The sequence below is a fragment of the Danio rerio genome, chromosome 8 (assembly GCF_052040795.2).
Source record: "Danio rerio strain M-AB ecotype USA chromosome 8, GRCz13ab, whole genome shotgun sequence".
NCBI classification, from domain to species: Eukaryota; Metazoa; Chordata; class Actinopteri; order Cypriniformes; family Danionidae; genus Danio; species Danio rerio.
The window spans coordinates 997,501-1,005,000 of record NC_141028.1 but is presented as its reverse complement, the minus strand read 5'-3'; the positions used below and the strand labels follow the sequence as shown (position 1 = coordinate 1,005,000).

At 37.3% G+C, this 7,500-nt stretch overlaps 1 protein-coding gene across 2 annotated transcripts in view; it reads right to left on the bottom strand.

Moving 5' to 3' along the window:
• The window catches only part of lrrc2 (leucine rich repeat containing 2), a 59,043-nt gene that overhangs the window by 22,286 nt on the left and 29,257 nt on the right, over positions 1 to 7,500 (bottom strand). The window lies entirely within an intron of this gene.

Here is a 7,500-nt window from a genome sequence, read left to right as displayed (position 1 = left end):
CAGCAATATTAGTTTTGGTTTGTCTCCTTTACCAGGCCCACACAGAATCTGCCCGAGCAGATTTTTTGCCCATCACTGAGTCTATTCATGTACTTCTGTAAATGTGTGTAAATTTATATTTATTCTGTTACTTTTTTCATTTTACTAATATTATTGTGATATAATAATAATAATAATAAAATGTTCATAAGCTGTATTTAAAATACAGTTTGTAAAGTAATATTTTCAGCCTTTTACTAGATAAATAAGATAATATTATTTTTTCATATATTTTCATATGAGTTTTTAGTTTTGATACTAAATATTATGATACACAGGAGGGCGAATAATTCTGACTTTAACTGTACATTTCATATACGCAATTTGCATATATTTCCATGTATGATTTTTCCCGATGCGTCACTATGGAATGTGAGCCTGTAGTCTCTTATTTGTCCACTAGGGGTCATTAACTTCTAGATCAGGGTTGCCTAAACTCAGTCCTGGAGGGCAGATGTCGATGTCCTTAGCTCCCACTTGCCTCAACACACCCGAATAGATGTTTCTAGAAAGCCTAGGAGGAGCTTGATTATCTAGCCCAGGTGTGTCTGATTGGGGTTGGAACTAAACTTTGCAGGACACCGACCCACCAGGACCCAGTTTGGGCACCCCTGCTGTAGATTTAACTGTTTGATGAATCCCCAGATACAAATTTGATAAATGTCATTATATGCTAATTCCATTAGTAAGATACAACTTAACACTTTTATTATTATTATAATTATAATTATAGTTATTATTATTATTATTTGTCAAATGATGCTGAACAGATTCAGGAATTGTTCAAAGTATTTCCTCTAATATTTTTTCTTCTGAAGAAAGTCTGATTTGTTTATTTTTAATTGTTTTAAACTCATTTAAGGTCAATATTATTAGCCCCTTTAAGCTAGATTTTTTTATAGTCTCCAGAACAAACCACTGTTATACAATGACTTGCCTAATTACCCTAGTGAAGCCTTTACATGTCACTTTAAGCTGAATATTAGTGTCTTAAAGAATATCTAGTCTAATATCATTTACTGTCATCATGGCAAAGAGAAAATATCTATATAATATATAATCAGTTATTAGAGATGAGTTATTAACACTATTATGATTAGAAATGTGCTGAAGAAAAATCTTTATTCTGTTAAACTGATATTGATGGAAAATATAGAGGAGGATGAATAATTCTGACTTCAACTGTATGAACTTGTATCTCATATTTTCATATATCTCTATGTATGATTTTTCCTGATGGGTCACTATGGGACGTGAGCCTGTAGTGTTTGAGTGGTCCACTAGGGGTCAGTAGTCAGATCAGCAGTAATAACGATGATGATGATGATGATGATGATGAAGACAGCTCTGGGTAAACTCTGAATGTCAGCGTGCTGAAAGAAGAGCAGTCGCCGCTTCATCTGATATCTGCTAATTTGCTAAAGTTGGCGAGTGTGTGTGTTTGTGTGTTTGTCTGAGCTCATCTCCATGTCAGTGACTTCAGCTTCAGGCCCCACGCCAGAAACACACACACACACACACACACACACCCCATTATGCTGATTTTACATTACTTCACTGCAAAATCTTAAATCAAGAAGCATTTTCTAGACGAGTGAAGAATATAGTCTTGCTTTCAGAGTCACAAATAAATCGAGCAGAGTAGTCGCCTTATTAAAACCAATAATAAATTCTTTCTGATTTAACATTTTTACATATTTTCATTGTAAGAAATTGTTTGTTTTGTTTTTCAGTCTGCTTACCAATTAAAATATTTGTACTTGATAAAGGGGCATCATGGTGGTGCGGTGGGTAGCACGATTACTTCACAGCAAGAAGGTTGCTAGTTTGAGCCCCGTCTGGCCCAGTTGGCATTTCTGTGTGGAGTTTGCATGTTCTCCCCTTGTTGGCGTGGGTTTTCTACGGGTGCTCCGGTGTCCCTCACTGTCCAAACTAGAAGCCGCGGGACCCGACCAGATTTCTGTGGCTTGAGAATAAATTTCCGAATTAAGAGCTGGAGCCGTCGGTAATGGGTTTAATTTGGGACGGGAGCGGGCCGTCTAACAATATCGCTCCAAACTCCCGAGCGAGCAAGCACGCATATGTATGTGAATGAAACAGTGTGATGCTGTATTTAGCTTGTTTGTTGCTGTGTGTGTGTGTGTGTGTGTGTGTGTGTGTGTGTGTGTGTGTGTGTGTGTGTGTGTGTGTGTGTGTGTGTGTGTGTTTATACAGTCAACGTGTTATAGGCTGTCTGGACTCTGTATAGCTGGGTGGTTTTCGGTTTTGTTCTCTTTAGCGAGGCTGGTAGAAAACGGGGCGGGGCGGGCAGTGGGACAACAAATGCTGAATATAAGTGGGAGTGGTCGGGTTTGGGCTAAAACCTGGCGGGAGCGGGGTTCAAAATTTAGTCCCGTGCAGATCTCAAGTCTGAACACATGCACTATAGGGGAATTGATCAACTAAATTGTAGTGATGGGTCGTTCATGAATTCATTTTGAACGAATCTTCAATAGGACTCGGGAACTACGAGTCCTCTCAGGGAGTGATTCGTTCATCCGTGCGTGCGCACATTTGTGCTGGTATTGTTAATTTCAAGTCTTCATCACATTGGCAGAAGCCAATCATATGCATTTAGAGCCGGAGAAAGAATTGATCCGTTCACCTCTCGAGTCCTCTATCGGGTCTGAGTCACTCGTTCATCACGGGCCAATCATATGTGTTTAAAGCCGGAAAAAGAATTGAACCGTTCATCTCTCGAGTCCTCGGGTTTGAGTCATTCTGTCACGTGATGAACGAACGATCATGGCTCCTATCGGCTTAGACTGTGCATTGATTAAGATTATATGTGACTGTCAGTGTAACGTGAACGAACCCCTGACATTTGAAGACATGAAGAGGTGAGCTGAGCACAGAGACAACAATACCTTCATATGCAAAAGAGCAGGTAAACATTGAATGATTATTTTCTCCTTCTTATATTCTGTTTATGGCTTATTTGTCATGTGATCAACATTTTGGGCTAGTTGTAGATGTGTTTGGAACCAATTTGTAACATTTTAATAATATTTTGGCAAATTGAACCAAATGAACGAAATGACTCGAAAAAGATTCGTTCATCTTGATGAACGAGACTCAAAGATCCGAGTCAGTAAAATGATCCGAACTTCCCATCACTACTAAATTGCCCGGTGTGTGTGTGTGTGTGTGTGTGTGTGTGTGTGTGTGTGTGTGTGTGTGTGTGTGTGTGCGTCTTGAAGAACTAAGGATCTGAGAATCCTTGTAGCAGATTTACGTGTGTGCTGTTTCGAGAAAGTGACCGTTCATTTGTGTTGTGTTTTATTTCCATTTGTTTATATTCATTCATTTATTATTTCTATTCTATTTTTAAATTAATAAGGGTTCGGGTTATTTAATGGGTTAGGGCTGGTTCTTTATCCTCGTGCTGCAGATGCTATGTTTAACTGTGTTAAGCTAGTGAAGCGTTCAGTTTTTACACTTACAGAGTCGACATGTAAATAGCAAATACACCATGGAGCAACACAACTGACTCTTAAAGGGAATGAGAGACCAGACTCTGATTGGTTTAATGCAGGTTATGCTCAAAACACACCCAGAACTCATGAAGAGAATCAGCAAAGCCCTGTTAGACCATGCGCCGGGCCCAGAGCGGATTTATCTGTCCTTAAATTTAGACACGTCCCTAAAGCTTTTGTGCCCTGAGCTTTAGACTTTGCCCTTAGGTCATTAAAATTGAGCCCAATATGTTTTGCTTGTCTAAAAAATGCTTCTTGATGCTTCAGATATTTGCACTAGAAACAAGAAACTAGAAACACTAGGCAACAGCTTCCAGTTAGAAAAGCACGGGCGGTTCAGAAATCCTCCATCCAGCAGAGTTTATTTTAAAACAATGATTCAGTGCAGCTGTGGCCGATGACTACAGTGTCTTATATCATAATTACAGTCGACTGAGACTGAAATAGAGCTGTGTTTAAGACCCGCAGATCAGCAGCAGTCACGGCCAGCACACATTCACTCTCACACGGCCGGATCCGCTCTGAGCCACACACACACACACACACACACACACACACACATTCTCCAGATGCATGCAGCCTTGTGGAAAAGGGCAAGAGAAAGAGCGGGTGTTAATGTGGCGTAATGCATCTGAACAATACAACAGATCAGAAACACAAATACAAGATCTGCACAGAAACGCACACGGCTGAACAGCCTCGGTTCATGTAAACACACGCATTGCTCTTTATTTAACCTCTTCACTGTCTGTCAGCAGGACCCTTCAGGGTACACTTCAACAAGTGCCTTACTTAAAGTTCTTGTCTTAGGTCTAAATATCTAAAAATACTTAAATCAAGAAGCATTTTCTGGACAAGCAAATAATATTGTTTTATTTTCCAGAAATAATGAATAATTAAAGAAGTAAAACAATCTTATGTTCAATGGAAAAACAAGATTATTTTATTTACCCCATTGGGAGATTATTTAACTTGTTTTAAGGTAAAGCTCACTTCATTTTGACTCATTACTTCTGAAAACAACACTATATGTTGTGCTTGTCTAGAAAATGCTTCTTGATTTAAGAGTTTTTAAATATTTGGACTAGAAACAAGACCAAAAAAAATCTAAGTAAGAAACTATATAAGGTAGTATAACTATAGAAACTAGGAAGAAGATATTTTGCTGTGTTAACACTAATATTTAAAGACACGTATACACTAAACCTGTTTTTTTTAATTGCATTTTAAAAGTTAGTCATGCAGCTTTAGTGCAAACTACTCCAGAACTTATTTTTTAGTTTTTATGTGCAAATAAATGATATAATTACAAAATAACAACGCATTAAAAACACAAAGAAAACCTTGATGTCAGTACAGCAAAAATAAAAAAAACTAATTCATTTTTTTCTAATGCAATATGATTAGAAGGGAATAATATTCATTCATTCATACATTCATTTTCTTAGTCCCTTTATTAATCTGGGGTTTAAGCATGTTGCACGCAGCGGACGCCCTTCCAGCTGCAACCCATCACCTGGAAACATCCATACACACTCATTAACACACACACACACACACACACACACACACACACACACACACACACTCACCATGGACAATTTTAGCTTACCCAATTCCCCTATAGCTCAGGTGTTTGGGCTGTGGGGGAAACCAGAGCACCAGGAGGAAATCCATGCCAACACAGGGAGAACATGCAAACTCCACGCAGAAACACCAACTGACCCAGCCGAAGCTCGAACCAGCGACCACTGTGCCACTGCGCCACCGTGCTGCCCGAAAATAAATTATATAATTAAAAAATAACAATGCATTAAAAACACAAAGAGCACCTTGATGTCAATACAACAAAAATAAAAAGCTAATTAGTTTTTTTCTAATGCAATATGACTACTCATTCATAAAAATATTATATAAATAAACCCAAATAAAAATAAACAAATATAATGTAAATAAAACAATATAAATACATACAATATAAAGAGAAAATAAACAAAAACTGGTACACTGCAAGAAAAAAATGCTTTACTTAAGCTGCGTCCCAAATCGCACTTATGCACTATTCTAAGCCATTTTGTAGTATAAATAGTGTAAGTAGTGTGTTCACACTGAAAACTTTAATAATAATAAGTGCACTTTAATTACCCGGATGATGCACTCATTCAGCCGCTAAAATGAAGTGTGTAATCATGGACTTGTGTTGTCTCTCTGTGTCATGCGCTCTCCCGTCTATTGTCTAGTCCCACCCTCCTTGTTAACTCATTATTAGTTTGTCATGTTCACCTGTTTGTGTCAATTTACTGTTGCTTTATAATCCCCTCATGTGTTCAGTCCTGTGCCAGTTTGTCGTCTACACATCCCCTGTGTTTCATGCTCCTGTCCTGTCCTGTCCTGTCCTGTCCTGTCCTGTCCTGTCTTGCCAGCTCAGCCCCGCCAAGTTTGTTTGTTTGTTCAAGCAATGTTTTCCCCCTTGGGGTAGTTTGTTTTGCCTTTTTGTTTAATTTATTATTAATAAAACCCATATTATTTGTTGCAACTGAGTCCTCGCTCCTTTTTCCCTAACCACGACCGTGACATCATGAGTGCATAGATATTTGCACAAGAAAAAAACACAAAAACTCAAAGTAAAAGAAGTACTTTTGACGTGAAGCCATTGACAATATAGCGCAAAATTGTAATGTCACATTAAAGATTAGTGAATAAAGCAGCATTTCCAGTCAATGAGAAATCAGAGAATAAAATCCTTAGTTCCAGTGTAGTTTGGGGCTCAGTGGTGTGGTTTCACACTGTGCACTGTAGGAAAAAAATAATAATAATAAATAGTTCAAATGACTGCAGCTACGGCTGCCAAACAAAAAACATAATATTACGGTAAAATGTCTTTGTTGAAATAAAGTGCAAAAAATAATAAATCTACAGATATTTTCATTCAAATATTTACAGAAAAACACTGTTATTTTACAGACTTTTCCTAGATTATTATGATCAAACACCATCAATAAAGTTACGCACTAAAAGTTCAAGAGAAAACAAATTGTATTTAAAGGAAATTTCTCTAAATCATTACAATTAAACCTTTAATAGCATGCCAAGACATGCTCATGATCGTAATTTAACAGTTTTATTTTGGATCAAAATATTTGGAAAAAACAGCAAACGAGAGACAACTGATTACAATTCTCACAACTTTATAATTACAGTTGTTACATTGTATTGAATAGTGTTCATGTAAAACATGTAGAGGTTTAAATTATATGGAATGATTCAGCTCCAAATCTTAAATGAAATGGAACTGTAACGTGGAGGGGACGCTGACAAAGATCTAAAAGCAGGTTTATTACACAGAGATGGTCAGGCAAGCAACAGTCAACACAGGGGCAAACAGACATATGCAGGGAATCCAGAGTCATGGTCAAATAACAGGTAAACGGTCAGTCCCGGCAGCAAACCACGTAAACTATTAAAAAACAAAGCAAGAGAAGAGAAATGCATCATAATGTTCACAGTAACAGTATAACAAGACTGAGCAGTTGGTCTATGCTGCTTTTAAAGTGCATGTAATCAGTTCATAACGATCCTCTGACTGCGTGTGTGTGTGTGTGTGTGTGTGTGTGTGTGTGTGCAATCAGCGGAATCTGAATCAGGAGCATGTGAGCGCACTTAGTGTGTAACCTCAATGAACAGATTTGATCTTAATAATCTAGGAAATATCTGTAAAATAACAGTGTTTAAACATTTTAATGAAAATATCTGTGGATTTATTATTTTTTGCATTTTATTTCAACAAATAAATTTTACCGTAATTTTATGGTTTTTGCTTGGCAGCCGTAGCTGACAGTCATTTGACCTTTTTTACGATTTTTATTTTTTTTACAGAGCAAGTGATTACAATTTATTACTTTAATTTTACAAAATTTTAAATGTACTCAAAAACGGCAATCTTATT